The 26,770-nt window shown below is 44.2% G+C and overlaps 1 long non-coding RNA gene across 3 annotated transcripts in view; it reads right to left on the bottom strand.

Moving 5' to 3' along the window:
- Nucleotides 1-7,673: 7,673 nt before the first annotated feature.
- LOC102552707 (uncharacterized) overlaps nt 7,674-26,770 on the bottom strand; it is a 58,929-nt gene continuing 39,832 nt past the window's right edge. For 2 of the 3 annotated variants that reach the window (XR_015642722.1, XR_015642723.1), the window contains 2 exons: nt 11,086-11,183; nt 7,674-8,001 (listed from right to left, as the gene is read on the bottom strand). This is a non-coding gene — a long non-coding RNA (uncharacterized LOC102552707). The remainder of the gene's footprint in view (nt 8,002-11,085; nt 11,184-26,770) is intronic. The other variant, XR_015642724.1, reaches the window with a different exon arrangement.

The following is a 26,770-nucleotide window of genomic DNA, read 5'->3' as shown; positions in this document are numbered from 1 at the left end:
TCTGTCCAGCCTAACCAGGTCAACAGGATAGACATTCTAGGAACGTCCTGTCAGAAGTGATGGTGTGAGACTACAGCCCAGACTACAGCCCTTGGAAGACCGACGGTTCAAAGTGATTGAGAGACATGGAAAAACGGGGCCTATGAGCCACCGTAGTGTACAGCCACCCAAGAAGGGCAGCAATGTGTGCTGCTTTCCAAGTTTCACCTCCCCAAGTAGGCTGGTCTCGCACTAATCAGATGCAAGACAAAGGGACCTAAGTTTTGGGACTAAAGACTTTCATTTCTACAAACCAACTCTATTATTTACTGGATATGTGAAAAGCTCTTTTCTTCTATAAGTTTGGAATAAAAACACCTCATTCTCCAGGATCAACATGGAGCTTAAAGGAGCCATGGAGAAAACTATGAATGACTGATACGGTTAGTCACATATAATACAGATGGTGTCCGTGGTCAGCCCTGAAGTCCTATAGACAACAAATGGACTCAGCATGTCGTAGATTTGCACACTCATATGAATGCATATGGAACAATAATGGTTAAGTAAGAGGACGCTATCGATGCGGGGGGATGAGCTGGGAGGGGCTGAAGAGAAGAAGGTAAGATGGAAAAGCATGTGGTTGTATTTTAATTAAAAATTGTTTTTAAAGGTGGTTTCTCCCTTTTATCCTTCCCTTCCTTCTCTTTCCCTCCTTTCCTTCATCTCTCCCTCCTTCCTGCCCTTCTCTCCTGTTTGTATCTACACTGGATTTTTCCCCAACACACACACACACACACACACACACACACACACACACACTCACACACTCACACACTCACACTCACACACACTCACACACTCACACACACTCACACACTCACACACACTCACACACACTCACACACTCACACACACTCACACACACTCACACACTCACACACACTCACACACTCACACACTCACACTCTCACACACTCACACACACACTCACACACACACTCACACACTCACACACTCACACTCACACACACTCACACACTCACACACACTCACACACTCACACACTCACACACACTCACACACACTCACACACTCACACACTCACACACTCACACACTCACACACTCACACACACTCACACACACTCACACTCACACACACTCACACACACACTCACGCACACTCACACACACTTACACTCACACACACTCACATACTCACACACACACTCACATACAATCATACTCACACACACTCACACACTCACACACACTCATACACACACACACACACACACACACACACACACACCAAGTTTGTGAACAGTAGCACTCACTGCATACTGACCATCCTTTTTGTGGATCCCAAATAAGCTATGAGCTATTTTAGAGAGACTGGATGTTGGGATACCCCTGAAGTTGCAGTCTCCAGGAAAATGGCAGTACACAGAGAACATAAATCTCAAGTCCCTAGGACCTGGGTCAAGGGTGAAGGAGAGGTATGGTCTGAGCCTAAGCGGTGAGGAGCCTCTATCTAGGAGTCAGACAGACCTACACTTCAAGTAGAATGAGGAAGAAGATTCGGATGGGACAAACCTCTTAGAAGTGTCAGAGTGCAGTGATTGTGTTAAATTGATATGATAACTTCATATCAATTCATAACCATATTAAGGGAAGGCTGGGCATGTCTGAGTATGCAGCTTAGCAGGAGAGTTCTAACCTAGCACACCCCTGCTCCCCATCCCAATAATGATGATGGAGCAAATTATGGTGGAAGATCAGACTCTTCTGGAATGTTCCCTCTGCTGCACAGGGCCAAGCAGACTCTAGTCCCTACCCATGGACCCTGCTGTACACCACACACATCCTTTTGTAGTAACAGAAAGCCTGGCGGGTTTCTCAGTCTCTTGGCTAACTTTGGTGTATGCATGCTCTAGATCCAAGAAAGTATCTGTTTCTCAATCTCCCACCTAGTAGAATGAAGTTCACTTTGGCAGAAAGGATGTTTGTGCAGCCGAAAGTGTTCCAAGGGGCAACCACATAACCAGCTACCTTTCTCCCAAGCTGCCATCTGCCCTGGAGTTTGCCTTGCACACCTAGATAGGGACAACTCCCAGCAGGTATGGCTCCACCTGCTTTGGGATGGTTGGAGGGACACATCCAGAGCCAAGTAGACAGGGAAGAAGGAGCCAGAGCTGGGCAATTGCATCGGCAGGTAGCATCACACCTTGCGAGTGATAGAGGTAACCTGAAACCGCACTGGCTGCCAATGGTTTGAACTGCAGTAGAGAAGACTCCTCTCCAGGGAGCCCTGCTTCTTCACTCTCCTGTATCAGACATGAAAGAAATAATTTCAGGTGCCAGGAAAGCATCTCAGATAAAAGAAAACATCGCGGCTTTCATGGTATTGAGTTTGCCCTGCAGCAGCAGCTTTGATATATTTTTTAAACATCTTTCTTTATGTTTACAATTAATCCATGATTATCTACAAACACTCTTCTGGCCATTAGGGATCTCACAGAAGAGAACAAGGGTCTTTTTCTTTTCTGGAGCATTCTTTTTAAAGAAACACAGCGAATACCACTTATAATGGTATTTGCATAGTCTTCCCATCTCCAAAGAACTTTCCCACACACAGCCTAATTTTAGTTCACTTAATTTCACCACAGACACGGGAGATAAAAGCTTCAGGATGCTCCTCTCTCCTCTCATGAATGACACAGTCCCCATTCAAAGAGGAAGTTGAACACACAATTAGTCACTGAAATTTTTCGTGCCAACTTTTGGAGGCGAATTCTCGAGCCACCACTGCCTGCAAGCAGAGGGCCTGAAACAAAGATGGGACCATTGGAAACACCAGAGATGCGTGGCCCTTAATTTGGATACAGTGCCATCCAATATGGCACACAAGAAGACATTAGAATGTGGAACTCGAGAGGTCTCCCTTCTCAGGTGCCATCATTACTTTTTGGAAGCTGCTTTGAGCATTTCAATCCATATTAAGTAGGAACAAATTATGCAAAGTATGTATCGCTTTATTTCAATTTCTCGTGCCATTCAGTTTAAAATGCAAACTATTTCACAGAACTTAAGTATATGAACTCCAATTACATGTTATTACCCCATTGCTATGGTGGCAAATATTATCAACCTGACAGAATCTAGAATCACGTGGAAGACAGGCTTCTGGCTTCTGTGAGGGATTATCTTTACTGTATTGTGCTTAAGAATGTAAGTCCACTCTGGGCGGCACCATTCCCTAGCTAGGATCCTGGAGCAGTAAATGGAGAAATGAAGTTGCAAGTGCCACGTGACCAGTTGCTTCCACTTCCTGACACCTTGACTGCCCTACCACAATCTACTGTGTGAATGCACTGTAGGCTGAAACAAATCTTTCTCCTTTAGTTTGCTTGTATCAGAGTAATTTTTACCCCAGCAAAAGGAAAATAGACCATGACATCCTTTCTTGTTTTGTGCTCACAATTTCATACTCACGCCTTTAGTCTATAAAATTCCAAAGTTTCGCAGTGTGGTATCAAAGAAGAAGACCTGCATCTTGGCTTCTGAGGCCCTGTCTTCAGACACACCCCAATACCTATCCCCTGTCTCACTCACACTGCTAACAGCCGTAGGTTCCCCACTCTTAAGATGGGGACTAGGTGACCTCTTGCTTCCCCAGATTTGGGGGGGCTGGTGTCTCAGGCTTTGATCTGCTGTGGCAGCAGCATAGGGGATAGGTTTTCTGTGCACTTCTCACTGGCTGACGTAGAGGTCTTTCCTGGAAGAGGCAGTTAGAAGAGGTCAAGCAGAGATGGCAGCTTGTGATCCACAGAGGCAAGTGCATCCCTGACTGCACTGAGCAGCACATGGGAGACGAGCAAAGTCCTCACATTTAGGGGAAGCAGGTAAAGTCCCATATTAGCTGATTGCTGGCATGTGTCTGTCTGAACTTGATTATCCCAACTGCAAAATGGGCATGCAACTCATCAAAACTCTATGGTGTGTGTCTTCAGTAGTATTGGATCTCTACAGAGAACTGAGTAGAAAGTTGCCTGATAAATAGAAATTACTCCTATTCCTCTTCCCTGTATTCTCTTCTCTGGTCTCTTATAAACACAAAACTGTGATTTCTACAGTACCCAGAGATTGACAGACAAACATGCCCTTTCCCTACAGCCATTTTGTTTTTACTTAGCTGCTTCAATTCAGAGCAATATGCCCTCCTAACACAGCCGTTTCTTGAAGAAATTTGGGTTTAATTGCACTTCCCATAAACTTAAGTTGAACACACTCTTCAAGGCTTGTCTGTGACCATTAGAACTGTTGGGATAGGGTGGAGATGACACATGCGTGAGGTAGAAAATGAATCTTGGTCTATTCCTGCCCAGGATGCACTTACTCTTCCCTAGGGAAGTAAGTTCTGCCTCCAAGACTCTCCTCTGCTTCTCCCAAGATGTATCCCAGTGACACCCAGATTTCCACAAGGCCCATGTTGACACACCACAAGACCAGAGGAGCCAGTACAGTGGGAGAGTTTCTTCTAATGACCAGTAACCTCTCTCTCCCCAGAGGTTTTCCCTGAGCCTCAGTCCAGTAAGGGGCTCATTTCCACCTTGTATCATTTTGTCCCTCTGTTTTCAAGCTTTCTCTGTGTGAAGGCCAGGCTTAACTCTTCTGCCCTGTACCCTTCCATGTCCTGTCTTCTCCTGGAACTCTATTACCAGTCGTTATGCTGAGAAAAACCCATATACTCCCTTAAGTATTTCAGTGAGGGCCAGGGTGGTGGCACACGGCTGTATTCCTGGTACTTGTGAGGTTGAAGCAGGACAATCATGAGTTTCAGGCCAGCCTGGGCTACACGTAAAGACTTGGCAGTGAAAAAGAACTTGGAAAACTAATGAATGATCATATTCAAAAATCTGTTCTGTTTGATGGAGCTGCTCTGATGGCGGCCCAGAGCTGTCTGCCAGGGAACTGTCATGGTTAGTCTTCATTGTTGTCCTGACAGGTAGTAAACCAAGAGACATACTTCCGAGTGAGTCTGGGAAGGCAGGAAGTACAAGTGGGTGGCACCTTCTCTTGGATGGCCCAGAGACAAAGACGCTTGAGAGAGCAGTGCTGTGTACTTGTCTGTCTGTTCTCTTTGCTTCTGAGTGCATCTACCCTGTTGCTGCTTCTGCTGCTGCCTCGATGCCTCTCCAGCGTGCTGTCAGCCATCACTGCATGACTTAACCCCTACATGCTTCAAGCCATTACAGTAAAACCTCCCGAACCATATAGCTTTGCTTTTCCTCTTTTGATTCAGTTCCACTAAGAACCCAGCCTAATACAGAAACAAAGACTCTATATGCCTCTCTATTTCCCATTAGTCCTGGGAAAGAAGTTTCTCTTTGCCTCGGTTTCATCATTTCCAAACCAGGAGACAACAGTAGTCATTGCCTTGTGGGCCCTCAGAGTGACTCATACTCTTCACAACGGTCCTAGAGTGCCGTGCCTTTGGGCAGAGATCTTTGTACACGAAACCTTCTGGAAACACCTTATTAGAGGGCTGAGCAGCTTTAGTACTCACTCAATGGGCCCAGCTCAGCTGAGCTTCCTTGTCAGCCATTTTCAGTGTGGGTCCACATTCCACAGGCTGAGTGTGTTTCACAGCTCCATTCAGAGGAATTATAGAAATGAAATTCTATATATGAGGACGCAGACCCAGCTTCTAAATGATCCGCCCTTTGTGGTTTTGGATTTTTGCCGCTCTGTGCCATTCTCTCCTCGGGTTGATTAACATGGCAGAAATCCAGCTCTGTGCAGTCCGTTGCTTTTATTTAATTAAAAGGAAAAGAAGCCGTAAAGTGAGAGCGAGCCCCCCACCCCCTTTCTTTGTTTTCCTTGCTTATTCCTGCTGGAAACTTCCTCTGGCCAAGACCCACTTGGGAAATTTCCATTCCAGGAACATTTTATGAAGTTGCAAGAGACAAATGAGGTGATTTGAATAAGTGAATGTTGTATTTGCTGCTTTGAAGAGCATAACACAGACCTTGAGTAATAAATACCATGACTCATGAATGCTGCAAAACTTCCTTAGTCGGGACTTTGGGAAACGCTTACAGATCCTCAATCAAAGGGGTCATTCTAGAACAGGCAGTGTGGTGAGGCCCCCATGCAGCTGACAGCAGACACACACCCACTCAAGTTACAGCGTAACTTGGTCTGTGTAGGGACACCAGGCTCCATGCTGCAAGAGTGGAAGGAAGCGGTGCATTATGGGAGAAGATGGTGTCCCTGGTGTCCCACTTGCACAATCACGCTTGTGACTCCATAGCCTTCCCCTAGGCACTTGTAGGACATGCTGAACTAACTGATTGCAGAGGTTTAAAATATAAACATTCCTTTATGTTTGCAAAGTTGGCCACCCTGACCACTGCATCAACTAAGGACCTCCAAGCTGACACAGTGTGCAGGGCCAGCACAAGGAAGGAGAGACGAGCTGTGGAGAGGCCGAAGAAAACCCCATCTGTGTTGGGATCGTTCATTTGTCCTGACCTGAGCAGCCCTCTTTTCCTAGTTTTCCCATCATGCTCAGTCGCCTACGACTGACATGGTGCCAGCCTCTTTCTCTACTCACCTACAAACAAGGTTTCCCATCAGTTTTCCTCATCCCCAGGAACTAGGAACTAGGGCAAGGCAGAGTCCTGGGGAGCCTCACCTGAGGTTTCCATAGTAACCACAGAAGGCACTATTGTAAGTCATCTTCCGCACCCCTGCTGATTCCCTATCAGAACTTCAGGTGGCCAAACATAGAGATGGAGCAATTGTATGATCACCAAGGACAACATGCTGGGAGACGGGATCTCTCCCAAGCCAGCCGGGGACCCTGGGAGCTAGCTAAGATGGTGCTTGAACCTCAGTAGGGACCAAGGGTTACCACGTGATGCTGCCAGTGGGACTGAATCACTTGAATACTCTTGCAAGCTTCTGCTCAATTTGCCTAAAACTCAAAGTTCAAATTTGCCCCATGCTCTGGGTCATTCAGGTAAGAGGTGATGGCAGATGCTGTGTGCTTGGGGCTGTCTTCAAATTCTCCATCCTTCTAGAGACAACCTGATCTGGCAGTTGAAAGGGATGCCCTCACACTGGAGGAACAGCTCCTGCAGACCTCCACACTCCAGAGCAAATGCATCCGCGGGGCCGCGCAGCAGACAGCCACGGCAAACACTGAGCGATGGCCCACTTCGAACCCAGAAACTCTTACCGATATTTTCTGATGTCTGCAGTTCTGTACCCAGGCTGCCCTCTCCTCTTCTTCCCCTGGTCCTCATCACCTTTCTGTTCAGATGGACAATCCTGGTTTCTCATCCCCTTCCTCTTTCCCCTCCCACACGCCTCCCTGCGTTGTATCAGGGAGCCTCCCATCCAGTTTTATGACACCATCTTCCAACAAACCAAACAGCCATACTTTAAAAAATGGCCTGGTTTCTGAAGGAAAATAACAACAGCGCAAGGATAATAACAAACAGATCGGAGGGGCGCTGGCGGTATCGAGCAAAGCCCACGCGGGGCGTGGGCTGCTCCATGGATTGTGTCCCACACTCCCTGGACAAGTCTCCTCACAAATGCTGGCCTTCCCTCCTTTCTTCTGCCTCTCGTCGCTTTTCATTTTCATTTCTAAACAAAAACAGACAAAATAACCCACAAGACAGAGCTTCTGTGTATCTATTTGTTCGTGTTTTAGAGCGGGGACAAGTCCTGTGTGCTGTATGAGAAGCCCACGCTGCAGCCATCCTCCGGGTTTATTATTCCGAGCAGCACTCCATCACATGTGGCCCTGTGAACAGAGAGTAATGCTGGCGAACCGTCCCGGGGGCTTTTCTTCTGTGTGTGAGTGGTATCCATCTGTCAGCTGTCAATGCCAGTGAGAGATATACAGGGCTGTCACTTCTTGTCAGCCAGCATTTGTGAAGCCTTGCGCAGCTGCTCCACGGTACACAGTGTCCTTATTGAAGGCCAGTGAGGAGCCTCAGAGCCGCTGGGAAAGAGAAAAGAGATGCCCTGGCTGTTGCAGGGTAAGAGCGGCAACTTGTCAAAGCCAGGAGCCCAAGCTACACTGCTGCCCACCCCCACCCCAAAGAAAGAAGTTTAAAAAAATAAAACAACACACAAAACCCTGCACTTGGTTTCCAGAAAACCCCGTGCAGGTTGTAGGGCCTGTGAAAACCATAACAGCAAAGAAAATCTCTATGTCCATACACGGATGTGTCCAGAGTAGAGATGGGGAGACACAGTTTTTTAAATCACCATAATCTTAAAAGGACATGTGTTTTTATGCTCGCCCCTATATAAATTATATTACTACAGAGACTTGTGTATGCATAGTAGTTGGTTTAATGGAACATATATTTAATATGTTTTTTTTTAAAAAATGAGCGTCATGAACCCCAGACATGCCCATACTATAAATGCACATGTTAAAAACTGGGTTAATTTTGATATGGAAACACTCAATTCATCACAGCCCTGGGGTGCCATTGGACATTCCAGTATGAGTATTTATAGAGTGATTTTTTTCACTTAATTGAATTATTTTAAACTGACTGTGGTTCTGGTTTTGTGGTCTTTCTGTGGGAAGTTCGCTGCTCAACACCTGTGTCAGTTAAACTGCTCAGTTCTTAATACATTTGCAGACGAGAGTATGATCCTTCCTCCTCGATTTCTGCTTGAAGTGTTGGACATTTTCATGGTCTCTCTCTCTCCCCCCCTTCTTCTTCCTCTTCCTCTCTTCCTCCCTCCCTGTCTCTCCCTCTCTCCCCCTCTCTCTTCCACTCTCTCCTCTCTCTCCCTCCTTCCCCCTCCCCTTGTTCCCTCTCCTTCCCTTTTCCCCCTCCCTCCCTCCTCTCTCTCTCTCTCTCTCTCTCTCTCTCTCTCTCTCTCTCTCTCTCTCTCACACACACACACACACAGACAGACATAGCCTTAGTAAAGAAAAGAGGTCGGAAAATTGTATACTTCAAGCTTTCATACAAAATAGGCTTTTTTTATCTTTCAAATAAAGTGCTAAGGATTTCTCAGAAAGGAAACTAAGGATTTATTAATATTAATCACTGGAATAAAGAAACAGGGCTAGAAAACTCAACTCAGAACTGGGTCCTTTAAGATCCTGCTGGTGATCCTGAGTGTGCAGAGGGAGGGCCATGGCAAGCAGGGTGAATCCCACCCTGCTCGCTGGTCAGCTGCCTTGGGGAGAAAGCCTGGGTACCAGGCTGATAGTCCCACTGTGTGAGGGGACATGCTTCATGACGTGTCCAGGGAAGGTGTGGGAAAGATGTACCCAGGACACGGAAGGAGCATGAATCCATCCTTTCCTGTCCCCAGAGGCAGAAATCAGGTGACGAGCACAGAACCATGGAAAAGCTGGAAGAACTTGGATTTAAGGAATTCTCAGGGACCAGCGTTGAGAAAGGGCAGGGTTAGCTCTCAATTAGCCAGTCAGAAGCAGTCGATACCAGATGTACATGCTTCTGAGGGGAGTCGGCCACTCCAGACTAGAACTTCGGATAAAAGCTGGGTCTAGGAAGACCAGGGATTTTCCTCAGGATGAAAGCAGAGAACAGAGAATGTGAAGTTTGAGCTTGTTTTCTATGGCAAATGTAAATCTTACCATGGACAAAAAATGCACACGTGGACTGCAAGGCTGTGCTGAAGAGCTGGAGTCCTGAACCAAAGCTCAGGCTGTTAGCAGTGCTGCTTGGAAACCATTGTCTTCAAGGCCAGCAGCTCCACATCTTCTCTTCTCCCTCCCTCCTCCCACCCCTCCTTGGAGGCTGCACCCCACCCCCACCTTTCTTGCTTCTATTGTTACATGCCTGACTTTGACCTGGACCTTTGACCTGACCTTTAACCTGCCTTCCTCACATAAAGGTTAGATGGTGCCAGTGTAGACGGTCCAGAGTAATCTCCCCATCTCAAGGCCTTCGGGACATTTGCAAAGTCCGCCTTGCTCTATATAGGTGAAGTGACACTTTTGGTCACTGGGTGGGTGGGGGGACATTGACCAACGTATTGTGTAGTATAGGAAGACTTCAGAATAACAGCCAAGAGGATAAATGGCAGGCAGGGCCAGAGAAAGCCTGGCTGGATATGGTTTGCACAGATCTAAGGTAGGAAGAGATGCGTCCAGGCAACACAGAGCAAGGGGCAGAATTCCGGGCATCCGGTAGGAAGGTTGGAAAGTGTGTGCTCAGCCTGAAGGAAGCCCTTATTGCTGAATCTGTGTGGATGGAACAGGCAGGTGTGGGAACTTCATGCCCATAGCTGACAAGGCCAGGTGGGACTCAACACCTTGAGTAATGCTGACCCCTTCAAGATTAGCATTTGTTCCTCAGCCTGAGAGGTGTCTACTTGCTTCCCATAGACTTGGTCCACGGGGGGGGGGGGCAGCTCATGACTGTTTAATTGCCCACTACTCCTCTTGGTCATTGAGGAAGGACTGAAATGGGCAAGCCTGGGTAAACTGAATGGAGAGAAACTGCTAAAGGGAGTGAGTGTCCCATGGCCAGAGAGATAAGAATTACAGCTTCTCTCAGTGAACTCAAGCCACTAGATTACATAGTGTTTAGATGACTCGCTGTTTGTAGTATCATCTCTCTCTCTCTCTCTCTCTCTCTCTCTCTCTCTCTCTCTCTCTCTCTCTCCCTTTCTTTCCCTCCATTTTCCTTCTCTTTGTTTCCCTCATACCTCATCATCAGCCTTCATGAACATGTTTCATGGAACCACTTAAATCACAGACTCTGCTGGGTCTTTCTCTGTGTAACCCTTGATCGTACTTAAGGGGCAGAGTAGGCACAGGGCATAGAAGGAGGTGGGTCTGCATGTGGTGGTCTTCAGCATGACCTGCCCACTGCTGGAAAAAATTACCTTGTAGCATTCTGAGTTTACCGCAGACTAAGAAAAAATTACCTTGTAGCCTTCTGAGTTTACCGCAGACTAGGTACCTAACCAACAATGTCTAGATTGACAGGCATTTGGGTTTGGCGATGTTGTAGGGAAGGTAAGAAGTCTCCATTGTCTTTGACTTGCAGTAAGCCCCAGGAAGTTGTTAATCAGTAAGACCTACCTTACTGGCTTCTATTCCCATCTGAAGACGGGAAGCAGAGATCAGCCCGGAAGTTTCAAAGCTCCAGCAGACAATCGTGAACTGTGATGAGATCCAAGCTAGGGACAGAAGGAAAAGGCAGCAAAGTGAGTGTTGTGCATTGACGTTTTTATTAGTAAAATATAACCGAAGGGACGAAATTGACAGGGATAAAATTTTCCAAGCGGCAATGGCACAATTACAGCCTGGGATCTTGTAACCCACCAGGAGACCATTAAGGAGCAGTCTTCGTGATTGCACACCAAAGAAAACAAACTCACAAAAACACCTTGTCAGGGTGCATTCCTTTCTGCTCCACAGACCGAGTACCTACCAATTTTCTCCCCAGGAGAGGTAACAGAAGGCATGCATTAGAATAACAATAATAATAATTCCTATGGTTATAAATATTTTCAGCCTCTTACAAATTTCCAAATGCCCAATTAGCCATGTGGCGCTCTAGGAAGTCCTGGGAGGAAAGGCAACCCTGTCCCTGTTAGGACCTCCCAATCAGCACAGCATTTATGCCTCTCCATTGAAGTGTTTCTCTGGAGAGGGCAGAGATTTACTACATTATTTTGACCTTTACTTTAACCCACATCTAGATTTCCCATCAGTGTGTATCGGTGTGCATTCGTGTGTCCACCCCATCACTGGTACATAGTGTATCTGGTTGTGAGTGAGGATGACCTACAGTGTGTATTGGTGTGCATATGTGTGCCCCACACCATCATGGGATATACTATGCATTTGGCTGACGGTGTGGATGAAGATGATATATATTTTATTACCCACTGGCTCCCTTTGTTTATTAATGCCTGTGCATTACAGAATCTTGTGTCATCTGGGGAGTAGGAGCAACACACAGAGGTGAGGCGAGAGAGGTTGAGGGTTAGGGAAGATTGTCAAAGGACCAAGATGGAGCCATTGGCCTGTAATACCAGGAATAGAACAAGGTCAAGCATGGCTGGAGAGCAGGAGTCATGGTGCCCTTCGTACTTCATATGGGGACAAGCAGCCTGTCTGCCGCAGGGATTTGTTAAGCAACAGGTAGCAAGTCACTGGGTTCTATGCAAGCATTTCGATCTAAGAGAGTCAGCAAGTTCCAACTCTTTAACACACAATCCGGAAATGTGTGCTCTCTTGCCCTAAGCACACCAACACCACCACAACCACAGCCGTCACCACTCTTACAACCTCCACACTAGGGTCACATGACTGGATTGCTTTGCTCTGCTTCTGAACCACAGCACACTATGCACAACTCACAGGTCCTCAGAGAGGTCAAGCCTTCCTAGGCATAGGGGAGCTAGGGTAGCTCCTCTTAGAAGCCTCCCCCATGAGCTCCACAGACTGTAACACCTTCCTTCCTGTCTTTAGCTCTCAGCCAGCACTCTGCCCTTGATGGCAACTCCACTTCAGCCTGCAATGAAGTTACAGAGACCTGATTTGTCTTCTCACATGCAATAATGAAAAAAGTAAATTCAATGAGAGGTCATAGAACACCTCTAAAATAGCTTCAAAGAAAATAGACATTAGGGTCTACCTGACTATCTCTGAGAACAGTTCCCTGAGAGATACAAACCTGGGAACCAATCTCTCTGGGGCAGCTCTGGATTTTTGCCGAGAGAGTTTCCAGGACATAATAAGGAGCAGAAACCAAGAGAATGAAATGCCCTGGGTGGGGGACACAAGATGACGTTCAGTGGGGCAAAGGCAGCCAGAATTGCTAGCAGATTTGGGGAGACTAAAGCTTAGTGTAGAAAGACCTGGAGACCTCTGAAGTGTTTGTCAGTCTGTACAGGTGAGGAGACAAGTTGAGCTTGGTGAAGGTGCGTGTCATTGGAAACATGATAGTGCATACATTGAAGCTCATAAAGATCTCAACATTCTTTCCTTTATATGACACCATTGCTGCAGTGTAAAAAAGAAAGAGACTAAGGGGAAGCCTGTCCAAGATACATCTGTGATAAGAAAAAGGCTGGCAGGAAGGCTACACAGACAAAGCCCCTTATTCATCAACAACATTCAGACCAAGAGCCTACTAATAAACAGACAATAGATTTCTACGGATATTTCACAGAATAGATGCGTGAGAGGCTGATCGGTGTATGAAAAGGTGATCAGTGTTGCATTAAGGAAATGCAAACTAAACCACACTATATAAACATTACACCCTCTATAAGGGCTGCAACCAGAAGTCTTATGATAAAGTCGTTTGAAGTGGGAATTTCTAGTTTTATTGGAGACTCAGTTGTCATGTGATGTTTTTCAGAGAGGATGTTTTTGCTGAAGCCGACATGTGCTGTTTTCTGGAAGTTGCCTGGTGAAAGGGCATGTGACGTTTTGCTGGAGCAGATGCTTGAGAGGTCACGTGATGTTTGGAAAGAGTATAAATAGAACCCAACTGACAGTGAATGATGCTCTTGCCTTGGTTGACTTGCCACTCTTTACTGGTCTTCGCTTGGCCTCACTGAGGCTGTACTTCGCCGACAACATTCTTGCATTAGCTCATCTTGCTTAATCTTCACTTGTTTTAGCTTTGTAAAGAGAAATTCACCAAAGACCTTCTGGTGGTATCCCGCTGCTTCTTGCCACTTCTCGGGTTCATGCCAATCCAGGGAGCCTCGCAGTTTCTTCTGGATGGAGCCACTGCTACCGATTCATGTTTGGTGTTTTGCTAGTGGATTGCACTGCTGACAACGAAGACTGGAATCACCCAGAGACTTATTTCTGAACAGGTTCACTAAACCCGATTCCTAGTAACCTTTCTTTCCCTTACCACTGGTGGGTGATGAGCTAGCAGGGAGGTTGAAGCATGTAGGAACCATAAGTTAAGTAGGTTTAAAAATCAAAGCCTACAGTCACTGACAAAGGTCTAAAGAGGCAGGACTCACGTGTGGTGCTGTGAGACTCACTCCACGCTGGGAAACTCTTTGGCAGTTTCTTTAAAAGTGAAGCAAGGACATGCACCACTACACACTGATTCCACCCACCCGTATTCACCCAGGGGCTGTGAATCACACACTCCAGCAAAGGCATGAGCCAATGTTCTTAGCAATATTTAATTAGCTGCCTGGCTCAGGAGAATGACGTTTAGCAGGTAAATAAGAAGGAAATATTCTGAGGGAATGGCCAAAATTGACATGTGAATGACTTCAGAACCTGATAAAATCACAAAATATCATTGCATTCTGCAGTTAAAGCAGACAGACCATACCTGCTACCTTGGGACATTATTTAGGCAACAACACTTCCAATAATACAAGGAAGAATAGGGTAGCCTTCCCCTATCTGCACCACCCCCCGCCCCATGAACAGGGGAGATATTCACAATTGTCTGGACTCAGAAATATGGAGATAATTAGTCCAATTTTAAACGACGCTCTAGTTTCATCCAAAAACTCAAGATACATGTAACTTAACTGCATCTCAGAAAGAGGAGGCTTAAAAATGTTAAAAAGTGGAAAGACATAAAGCCCCAAACAAGGCGAAATTCACTATAGTATCTAGAACTCAGTCAACAATGAGCAGCCTGTGCCTGTTGCTTTTCCTGTTGCTGTGACAAGAGGCCTGGCACAGGCAATTCAGGAGGCAGTGTTCTTACTCCCTCTGGATGGTACAGCACATCACGATGGGGTGTAAGGTGGCTGCTCACTCTGATTGCACAGTCAGAGGCAGAGTGAGGAGAAAGGCTGAGGTTCAGGCTGCTTGGTCCTTCTTGTCCAGTGCATGACCCCAGCCCGTGGAATGATGCTCTCTACATATAGGGGCCTCCTCCCTTCACTCTACTCAATCTAGAGAATCCCCCACCATATACTACATGCCCATACGCTAGTCTCCTCAATGATCCTAGATCCTGTTACCTTGACAATCAATAAACCACCAAAGGAAAAATAAGTAGGATACACACAATAAAATAAAGATTAAAAACAGCTACCTGAAAACAACACAAACCCAGAAATGGTAGAATACAGACAACACTAAGTGCTTATTATCGCTTTTTATAACACAGCATAATTTCTTTAATTTTTTTCTTAATTTTTGAGATTATAATACAATAATTTCCCCTTCCTTTTTATCCCTTCAAACCATCCCATATATGTATCTTTGCTATCTTTCAAATTCGTGACCTTTTTTAGATTAATGCTGTCACATGCCTATATGTATATGTGTCTATATACCTAAATACACAAATACACCCATCTCAGTTTGTATACTGTTACTTGTTTGTATGTTTTAAGGGCAAACCTTTTGGTATTGGAGAACCAATTGGTCTGCTCTTTCCTGGGGAAGACTATTTCTCCCACTCTCAGCAGTCTTTAGTTGCCTGTAGTTCTTTGTGTAGGGTTGAGGCCTCCTAGGCTTTCTCCTGTCTCTGTTGTATGTTTATTGTTATTCTTGTTCAGTCCAAATTTAGACAGTTCTATTAGTGAGTGTTTATGAATGGAGTTTCTGCTATAACCAGGAAATAAGAATATCCCAGCCAACTTCCCAATCCTCTAGATCTTACAGTCTTACTGCCTCCTCTTTTGAGATGATCCCCATGCTTTGAGTGTGGAAGTCATTTTATAGATGTATCCCCTGGAAATGGACTTCACATCCCTTGACTGGTTTGGGTTTTCTGTAATGATCTCCATTTATTGCACAGAGAGGTTTCCTTGATGAGGAGTAAGGACCACACTTACCTGTGGGTAGAACAACAAATAACTATTTAGACTGTAGTTATGGATTATGCAGGCTAGGTAAAGTGGTGACTGCTTCTTTCAAGATCCATGACTAGTTCCAAGTAGTTGGTTAAATTTCCAGAGCCAGCCATGATTTCCCTCTTGTCAAGCAGGTCTTAAGTCCAATTAAAGAGCTGACAGTTACCACAAACATATGTGTGCCACCATTGCACCTTTAGGGTTATAATGTTATTGTTGTGCTTCATAAGTGTCAGAACTGTGGAAGACTGTGGTTTGTTTCCTTCCTTTGGAAGCTTGCATGGCGCCTTTTGATACCCTGAAAGCTAGTCCTCAGACAGGAGGTTGTGATTTACTCTAATTTTAACCACGTGTTTATATATGCATCTGTGGGTGGCATGTGTCCACAAAGGCCAAGGTATCAGATCCATTGGAGCTGGAGTAGCAGGAGGTTTCAAGTCTACTAATGTGGGTGCTGAGAACTGAATTCTGGTCTTCTGCAAGAGCAGTATACATTCTTAACTATAGAGCCTTCTCCCCAACTATGTTTTCTATATATATTTTAAGTTAAAAAAGCACGAGTCAGTGGGTAAAGTGTTTACTACATGAAGTCAGTGAACTGAGCTTGATTGTGAGAGCCCACGTAAGGGGAAAGGGGAAAACTGACTCCACAAAGTTGTCTTCTGACCTCCACATATAGACCATTGAATACATACCCTGCCCCAGCAACAACACCTAAACAATAAGAGGTTAAGGTGACTTGGTGGCTAAGAGCTCACGTTGCTCTTACAGTGGATTAGAGTTCTATTTCCATGTCTAGCAGTCTACGATTTCCTGTAATTACAGCACCAGTTGACCTAGCACTTTCTTCTGTCCTCTGCAGGGACGTTCTCTTACATGGCTACACACAAATGCACAAACAGAATTTAAAAATAAAAATAATAAATTCTTCAGTTTTGAAAGCAGAGGAATGAGGAATGTAAAAGCGATGCTTTCAGAAAAGGAGGCTACTGTGTAAGATAAAAGGAGATACGCTGGGTGTGCCAACAGCATTCTGTGCATGGAAAAGTAACTGGATGGGAACTGGAAGGAAAGGGAAATTAAAATTTAAAAATTGGGGAAATATATTTAGTTCAAAAGGGAAATGTATGCATGAACTGTGGAATAATTTGCTGGTGGAAATTTTTCAAAAGGTAAACGAAGCAACTCTACCCATCTACAATTATAAGGAACTCAAAGAATTCCAAGCAAAGAACCATGAAGAAAATTACCCCAAGTTACAGCATCATTACTCAAAACCATTTCCTAGTAGAGCATGTTATAACCAGCCAGAGGGAGAGGACATGTGAGAAACAAATACACAAAATTATGCAAATGAGACACTAGAGAAAAACTCCATATTATCAACCAAGATTTTCATAGCCAGTGATAACATGTCTTTCAAAGAGAAGACAGAAGAAAACGTTTTTTCAGACTGCCCAAGGCTGTTTCCAACAGAACACCAGTACTGTGACAGAGTGCTGTGTCGTGGGTAGATCCACTTTAGGAAAACTGAGCAGGAAATGAGGTTTCCAGGAGGAAAGCTTAGCACAGTTTGAATGGAGAGACATAAAGTGCAATGTCATTTTGACAAATGGTGACAAAGGAAGATAGACAACAAGAAGGATATAATGGAGAGATGGCTCAGCAGTTAAGAGCACTGACTGCTCTTCCAGAGGTCCTGAGTTCAATTCCCAGCAACTACATGGTGGCTCACAACCATCTGTAATGGGATCTGATGCCCTCTTCTGGTGTGTCTGAAGACAGCTATGGTGTACTCATATACATTAAATAAATAATAAATAATTTTTTAAAAATATACTTAACTTCAAATAAGATAGAAAAATATAAACAGAAACAGAATTAAGTTTTTAAAACTTATAAGATGATTAACTTAAGCCTAATTGTTCTAATAAAAAATAAATATAGATGGCCTAAATACATTTTTTTTTTTTTACAAATTTTTGGCTTGTTTATTTGGGGGAATTTAGCTCAACCCTTCTTTCTTCATCACTACTTGGATATCTTACAGCCACCTACTTAGTCAAGAAATGAAAAAAAAAGTTAAATCCTAACATTATCATTATGCAGTTTATAAATCATATTGAAAATATAAACTCACTATTCCACTGAGACCATTCATCTAAGATCCTAAAATATATTTCTTTTTTTTATTTTTTTTATTTTATTTTTTTTTATTATCTTGAGTATTTCTTATATACATTTCAAGTGTTATTCCCTTTCCCGGTTTCCGGACAGACATCACCCTCCCCCCTCCCCTTCCTTGTGGGTGTTCCCCTCCCAAACCTCCCCCCATTGCCACCCTCCCCGCATAGTCTAGTTCACTGGGGGTTCAGTCTTAGCAGGACCCAGGGCTTCCCCTTCCACTGGTGCTCTTACTAGGATATTCATTGCTACCTATGGGGACAGAGTCCAGGGTCAGTCCATGTATAGTCTTTAGGTAGTGGCTTAGTCCCTGGAAGCTCTGGTTGCTTGACATTGTTGTACTTTTGGGGTCTCGAGCACCTTCAAGCTCTTCCAGTTCTTTCTCTGATTCCTTCAACGGGGGACCTATTCTCAGTTCAGTGGTTTGCTGCTGGCATTCGCCTCTGTATTTGCTGTATTCTGGCTGTGTCTCTCAGGAGCGATCTACATCCGGCTCCTGTCGGTCTGCACTTCTTTGCTTCATCCATCTTGTCTAATTGGGTGGCTGTATATGTATGGGCCACCTGTGGGGCAGGCTCTGAATGGGTGTTCCTTCAGTCTCTGTTTTAATCTTTGCCTCTCCCTTCCCTGCCAAGGGTATTCTTTTTCCTCATTTAAAGAAGGAGTGAAGCATTCACATTTTGATCATCTGTCTTGAGTTTCCTTTGTTCTAGGGATCTAGGGTAATTCAAGCATTTGGGCTAATAGCCACTTATCAATGAGTGCATACCATGTATGTCTTTCTGTGAGTGGGTTAGCTCACTCAGGATGATATTTTCCAGTTCCAACCATTTGCCTACGAATTTCATAAACTCGTTGTTTTTGATAGCTGAGTAATATTCCATTGTGTAGATGTACCACATTTTCTGTATCCATTCCTCTGTTGAAGGGCATCTGGGTTCTTTCCAGTTTCTGGCTATTATAAATAAGGCTGCGATGAACATAGGGGAGCACGTGTCTCTTTTATATGTTGAGGCATCTTTTGGGTATATGCCCAAGAGAGGTATGGCTGGATCCTCAGGCAGTTCAATGTCCAATTTTCTGAGGAACCTCCAGACTGATTTCCAGAATGGTTTTACCAGTCTGCAATCCCACCAACAATGGAGGAGTGTTCCTCTTTCTCCACATCCTCGCCAGCATCTGCTGTCACCTGAGTTTTTGATCTTAGCCATTCTCACTGGTGTGAGGTGAAATCTCAGGGTTGTTTTGATTTGCATTTCCCTTATGACTAAAGATGTTGAACATTTCTTTAGGTGTTTCTCAGCCATTCGGCATTCCTCAGCTGTGAATTCTTTGTTCAGCTCTGAACCCCATTTTTTAATAGGGTTATTTGTTTCCCTGCGGTCTAACTTCTTGAGTTCTTTGTATATTTTGGATATAAGGCCTCTATCTGTTATAGGATTGGTAAAGATCTTTTCCCAATCTGTTGGTTGTCGTTTTGTCCTAACCACAGTGTCCTTTGCCTTACAGAAGCTTTGCAGTTTTATGAGATCCCATTTGTCGATTCTTGATCTTAGAGCATAAGCCATTGGTGTTTTGTTCAGGAAATTTTTTCCAGTGCCCATGTGTTCCAGATGCTTCCCTAGTTTTTCTTCTATTAGTTTGAGTGTGTCTGGTTTGATGTGGAGGTCCTTGATCCACTTGGACTTAAGCTTTGTACAGGGTGATAAGCATGGATCGATCTGCATTCTTCTACATGTTGCCCTCCAGTTGAACCAGCACCATTTGCTGAAAATGCTATCTTTTTTCCATTGGATGGTTTTGGCTCCTTTGTCAAAAATCAAGTGACCATAGGTGTGTGGGTTCATTTCTGGGTCTTCAATTCTATTCCATTGGTCTATCTGTCTGTCTCTGTACCAATACCATGCAGTTTTTATCACTATTGCTCTGTAATACTGCTTGAGTTCAGGGATAGTGATTCCCCCTGAAGTCCTCTTATTGTTGAGGATAGCTTTAGCTATCCTGGGTTTTTTGTTATTCCAGATGAATTTGCAAATTGTTCTGTCTAACTCTTTGAAGAATTGGATTGGTATTTTGATGGGGATTGCATTGAATCTGTAGATTGCTTTTGGTAAAATGGCCATTTTTACTATATTAATCCTGCCAATCCATGAGCATGGGAGATCTTTCCATCTTCTGAGGTCTTCTTCAATTTCTTTCCTCAGTGTCTTGGAGTTCTTATTGTACAGATCTTTTACTTGCTTGGTTAAAGTCACACCGAGGTACTTTATATTATTTGGGTCTATTATGAAGGGTGTCGTTTCCCTAATTTCTTTCTCGGCTTGTTTCTCTTTTGTATAGAGGAAGGCAACTGATTTATTTGAGTTAATTTTATACCCAGCCACTTTGCTGAAGTTGTTTATCAGCTTTAGTAGTTCTCTGGTGGAACTTTTGGGATCACTTAAATATACTATCATGTCGTCTGCAAATAGTGATATTTTGACCTCTTCTTTTCCGATCTGTATCCCCTTGATCTCTTTTTGTTGTCTGATTGCTCTGGCTAGAACTTCAAGAACTATATTGAATAAGTAGGGAGAGAGTGGGCAGCCTTGTCTAGTCCCTGATTTTAGTGGGATTGCTTCAAGTTTCTCTCCATTTAGTTTAATGTTAGCAACTGGTTTGCTGTATATGGCTTTTACTATGTTTAGGTATGGGCCTTGAATACCTATTCTTTCCAGGACTTTTATCATGAAGGGGTGTTGAATTTTGTCAAATGCTTTCTCAGCATCTAATGAAATGATCATGTGGTTCTGTTCTTTCAGTTTGTTTATATGATGGATCACGTTGATGGTTTTCCTTATATTAAACCATCCCTGCATGCCTGGGATGAAGCCTACTTGATCATGGTGGATGATTGTTTTGATGTGCTCTTGAATTCGGTTTGCCAGAATTTTATTGAGTATTTTTGCGTCGATATTCATAAGGGAAATTGGTCTGAAGTTCTCTTTCTTTGTTGGGTCTTTGTGTGGTTTAGGTATAAGAATAATTGTGGCTTCATAGAAGGAATTCGGTAGGGCTCCATCTGTTTCAATTTTGTGGAATAGTTTGGATAATATTGGTATAAGGTCTTCTATGAAGGTTTGATAGAATACTGCACTAAACCCGTCTGGACCTGGGCTCTTTTTGGTTGGGAGACCTTTAATGACTGCTTCTATTTCCTTAGGAGTTATGGGGTTGTTTAACTGGTTTATCTGTTCCTGATTTAACTTCGATACCTGGTATCTGTCTAGGAAATTGTCCATTTCTTGAAGATTTTCAAGTTTTGTTGAATATAGGTTTTTATAGTAAGATCTGATGATTTTTTGAATTTCCTCTGAATCTGTAGTTATGTCTCCCTTTTCATTTCTGATTTTGTTAATTTGGACGCACTCTCTGTGTCCTCTCGTTAGTCTGGCTAAGGGTTTATCTATCTTGTTGATTTTCTCAAAGAACCAACTTTTGGTTCTGTTGATTCTTTCTATGGTCCTTTTTGTTTCTACTTGGTTGATTTCAGCTCTGAGTTTGATTATTTCCTGCCTTCTACTCCTCCTGGGTGTATTTGCTTCTTTTTGTTCTAGAGCTTTTAGGTGTGCTGTCAAGCTGCTGACATATGCTCTTTCCTGTTTCTTTCTGCAGGCACTCAGCGCTATGAGTTTTCCTCTTAGCACAGCTTTCATTGTGTCCCATAAGTTTGGGTATGTTGTACCTTCATTTTCATTAAATTCTAAAAAGTTTTTAATTTCTTTCTTTATTTCTTCCTTGACCAGGTTATCATTGAGTAGAGCATTGTTCAATTTCCACGTATATGTGGGCATTCTTCCCTTATTGTTATTGAAGACCAGTTTTAGGCCGTGGTGGTCCGATAGCACGCATGGGATTATTTCTATCTTTCTGTACCTGTTGAGGCCCGTTTTTTGACCAATTATATGGTCAATTTTGGAGAAAGTACCATGAGGAGCTGAGAAGAAGGTATATCCTTTTGCTTTAGGATAGAATGTTCTATAAATATCCGTTAAGTCCATTTGGCTCATGACTTCTCTTAGTCTGTCTACATCTCTGTTTAATTTCTGTTTCCATGATCTGTCCATTGATGAGAGTGGGGTGTTGAAATCTCCCACTATTATTGTGTGAGGTGCAATGTGTGTTTTGAGCTTTAGTAAGGTTTCTTTTACATATGTAGGTGCCCTTGTATTTGGGGCATAGATATTTAGGATTGAGAGTTCATCTTGGTGGATTTTTCCTTTGATGAATATGAAGTGTCCTTCCTTATCTTTTTTGATGACTTTTAGTTGAAAATTGATTTTATTTGATATTAGAATGGCTACTCCAGCTTGCTTCTTCTGACCATTTGCTTGGAAAATTGTTTTCCAGCCTTTCACTCTGAGGTAATGTCTGTCTTTGTCTCTGAGGTGTGTTTCCTGTAGGCAGCAGAATGCAGGGTCCTCGTTGCGTATCCAGTTTGTTAATCTATGTCTTTTTATTGGGGAGTTGAGGCCATTGATATTGAGAGATATTAAGGAATAGTGATTATTGCTTCCCGTTATATTCATATTTGGAAGTGAGGTTATGTTTGTGTGCTTTCATTCTCTTTGTTTTCTTGCCAAGATGATTAGTTTCTTGCTTCTAGGGTATAGCTTGCCTCCTTATGTTGGGCTTTACCCTTTATTATCCTTTGTAGTGCTGGACTTGTAGAAAGATATTGTGTAAATTTGGTTTTGTCATGGAATATCTTGGTTTCTCCATCTATGTTAATTGAGAGTTTTGCAGGATACAGTAACCTGGGCTGGCATTTGTGTTCTCTTAGGGTCTGTATGACATCTGTCCAGGATCTTCTGGCCTTCATAGTTTCTGGCGAAAAGTCTGGTGTGATTCTGATAGGTCTGCCTTTATATGTTACTTGACCTTTTTCCCTTACTGCTTTTAATATTCTTTCTTTATTTTGTGCGTTTGGTGTTTTGACAATTATGTGACGGGAGGTGTTTCTTTTCTGGTCCAATCTATTTGGAGTTCTGTAGGCTTCTTGTATGCCTATGGGTATCTCTTTTTTTAGGTTAGGGAAGTTTTCTTCTATGATTTTGTTGAAGATATTTACTGGTCCTTTGAGCTGGGAGTCTTCACTCTCTTCTATACCTATTATCCTTAGGTTTGATCTTCTCATTGAGTCCTGGATTTCCTGTATGTTTTGGACCAGTAGCTTTTTCCGCTTTACATTATCTTTGACAGTTGAGTCAATGATTTCTATGGAATCTTCTGCTCCCGAGATTCTCTCTTCCATCTCTTGAATTCTGTTGGTGAAGCTTGTATCTACAGCTCCTTGTCTTTTCTTTTGATTTTCTATGTCCAGGGTTGTTTCCATGTGTTCTTTCTTGATTGCTTCTATTTCCATTTTTAATTCCTTCAACTGTTTGATTGTGTTTTCCTGGAATTCTTTCAGGGATTTTTGCGATTCCTCTCTGTAGGCTTCTACTTGTTCTCTAAGGGAGTTCTTTATGTCTTTCTTGAAGTCCTCCAGCATCATGATCAAATATGATTTTGAAACTAGGTCTTGCTTTTCTGGTGTGTTTGGATATTCCGTGTTTGCTTTGGTGGGAGAATTGGGCTCCGATGATGCCATGTAGTCTTGGTTTCTGTTGCTTGGGTTCCTGCGCTTGCCTCTCGCCATCAGATTATCTCTAGTGTTACTTTGTTCTGCTATTTCTGACAGTGGCTAGACTGTCCTATAACCTGTGTGTCAGGAGTGCTGTAGACCTGTTTTCCTGTTTTCTTTCAGCCAGTTATGGGGACAGAGTGTTCTGCTTTCGGGCGTGTAGTTTTTCCTCTCTACAGGTCTTCAGCTGTTCCTGTGGGCCTGTGTCTTGAGTTCACCAGGCAGGTCTCCTGCAGGGGAAAAGCCGGTCCCACCTGTGGCTCCAAGGCTCAAGCCTGCTCGTGGGGCACTGCCCAAGTCCTCTCCGCTGTGGCAGCAACCGGGAAAATCTGCGCCGCTCCTTCCGGGAGCCTCCGTGCACCAGGGCTCCAGATGACGTCCGGTGTCCTCCTCTGGCGCCCGGATGTGCACAGAGCGCAGTCTCCTCTGGTCTCCCAGGCGTGTCTGCCTGTCTGAAGGTTCAGCTCTCCCTCCCACGGGATTTGGGTGCAGAGAACTGTTTATCCGGTCTGTTTCCTTCAGGTTCCGGCGGTGTCTCAGGCGCAGGGGTCCTGCCGCTCCCGGGCCCTCCCCTACGGGAACCCAGAGGCCTTATACAGTTGCCTCTTGGGCCAGGGATGTGGGCAGGGGTGGGCAGTGTTGGTGGTCTCCTCCGCTCTGCAGCCTCAGGAGTGCCCACCTGATCAGGCGGTGAGGTCTCTCTCCCACGGGGTTTGGGAGCAGAGAGCTGCTGCGGTCCGGGATCCGCCGGTGTGGGACTTCCGGTAAACACAGGAAGTGCCCGGCCTTAGAGGAATTTTGCCTCTGTGTGTCCTGAGTTCACCAGGCAGGTTTCTTGCAGGGGAAAAGTTGGTCCTACCTGCAGTTCCAAGGCTCAAGTTTGCTCGTGGGGTACTGCCTAAGTCCTCTCCGCTGTGGCAGCAACCGGGAAGATCTGCGCCGCTCTTTCCAGGAGCCTCCGTGCACCAGGGTTCCAGATGGCGTTTGGTGCCCTCCTCTGGCGCCTGGATGTGCACAGAGTGCAGTCTCTTCTGGTCTCCCAGGCGTGTCCGCCTCCCTGAAGGTTCAGCTCTCCCTCCCACGGGATCCGGGTGCAGAGAACTGTCCACCCGGTCTGCCTCCTTCAGGCTCCGGCAGTGTCCCAGGCGCAGGGGTCCTGCCGCTCCCGGGCCCTCCCCTACGGGAACCCAGAGGCCCCACACAGCTGCCTCTTGGGCCAGGGATGTGGGCAGGGGTGGGCAGCGTCGGTGGTCCCCTCCGCTCTGCAGCCTCAGGAGTGCCCACCTGATCAGGCGGTGAGGTCTCTCTCCCACGGGGTTTGGGAGCAGAGAGCTGCCCTAAATACATTTTTAAAAAGCAGATGCTATCTATCATATTGAATTAAAAAAGAAGACCTAACTGCATGCTACTTAAAAGAAATACAGTTTTTAAAACTGAAGTGCCCTTTATGTAAAAAGGTGCCAATACGCTAAAAGTAAAAAGATGTGGTAGAAAATAAAACACTTTAAAAAATAAGAAAACAAAATAGTTGAGGCCATATTATTAGAAAAATTCAATCTCAGTCAAAGCATATCACCAATAATGAACAAGGGAAATTTGTAATAACAAGGGATTGATTTTGCTTAGAGTATTTAAAGAAAATACTCAACTCAAAATCATGCACAGATTTTAACACACTCACACATATATCATATATAGAGAGAGAATATATACAAACACACATATCATTGAAATATATGTATATAATACATAAAATATATATTGAATATATACAGATATATTAATAGTTAATATAATGAGTCTGAAAATCAGTAAAAATACAGAATTCTTGAACAGCACTATTGACCCATCTAGGAAAACTAACGATTATTATACACTTTACCTCCAAACAGAAAAATATACATTATTTTAAATTGCATGCAGAATATTTTCTAAGATAGACGATATTTCTATTTTGAAATTCTTAGCAAGTCTACCGTAGTTCAATCCACACTAAATATAGTGCTATCCAAATGTGGAAGACATAGCAGTATTGTGGAAGCATTCGTAATCTCCAAGTATCTGTAAACTAAATGAGATACAGCTCTAAGAATAAATGAACATGAAAAGCACAAGGTGGATAAAATTAAACATTTTTTTAAAAAACAAGTGGCTGTAAATGCCATGTCTTTACATGGTCTGTCATACCCATTCGGTCTAAACAGCCCTCCCATCCATCCTCCACATAACCAGGCTTTACTCTTTCCATAGACTCCAGCTACAGCTGACAGTTCACGTTGACTTAGTCCTCTCAGCTATTGAGGGTCTCCCTTCTGCTATTGAGGACTGCTATTGAGGGAGCCCTGGGTGTTTGCTCCTGTGCCCCAAGATTGCTCCTATACCTAGGGAGTGGTAAGCAACTGTTCAGAGAGAGAGAGAGAGAGAGAGAGAGAGAGAGAGAGAGAGAGAGAGAGAGAACCCAAAGAGCACTGGCAAGGAACTAAGCCCTGGAGACAGAGGGTAGAAAGGAAAAGACCATGAAGACACAAGCTGGTAGGAAAGATGGACCCCAGACTAATGCTCGACAGGCAAACCTTCACATGTGTCACAGCTAGCAATGGCACGACTCCAGCAAGCAGAGCATTAGCACTAATCTTGGAAAGCATGGCCGTCCTGCCTACATTAAGGAGAGCCTCCAGTGAGACTAACCCTCCCCTGTAGGAAGATCGTCCTGTTTCTCTTTGCAATCTTGATTATGTTACCTAATCTACATTTGTGCCTGCGTGTACACGTGTGCATGCCTGGGCATGTGTGTGCCACATGTATGTTTGAAAGTCAGAGGACAACCTTCAGAAGTCAGTTTTCCCATTCCAACTTGTGATTCCCAGGATTTGAACTCAGATCCCCATGGTTGGTGGCAGTGACCATCATCTGCTGAGCCATCTCACCACCTCTTCCTGCATCCTCTTCTGAGCTGGAATCTGCTTTCTCTTTGGCTGCATAGAACAATGATTCATGGGTTATAACACCTACTGCTAAGATGTTGGAGATTTTTACTTGTATGACATGCAGGTTATGTGTTGATAAATACACATGAGTAAAACTAATATATTGCAAACTACATTGAGTAAAC

Source organism: Rattus norvegicus, chromosome 18, assembly GCF_021556685.1.
Source record: "Rattus norvegicus strain SHRSP/BbbUtx chromosome 18, alternate assembly SHRSP_T2T, whole genome shotgun sequence".
Lineage (NCBI taxonomy): Eukaryota > Metazoa > Chordata > Mammalia > Rodentia > Muridae > Rattus > Rattus norvegicus.
This window is presented reverse-complemented; position numbering and strand designations above follow the sequence as displayed.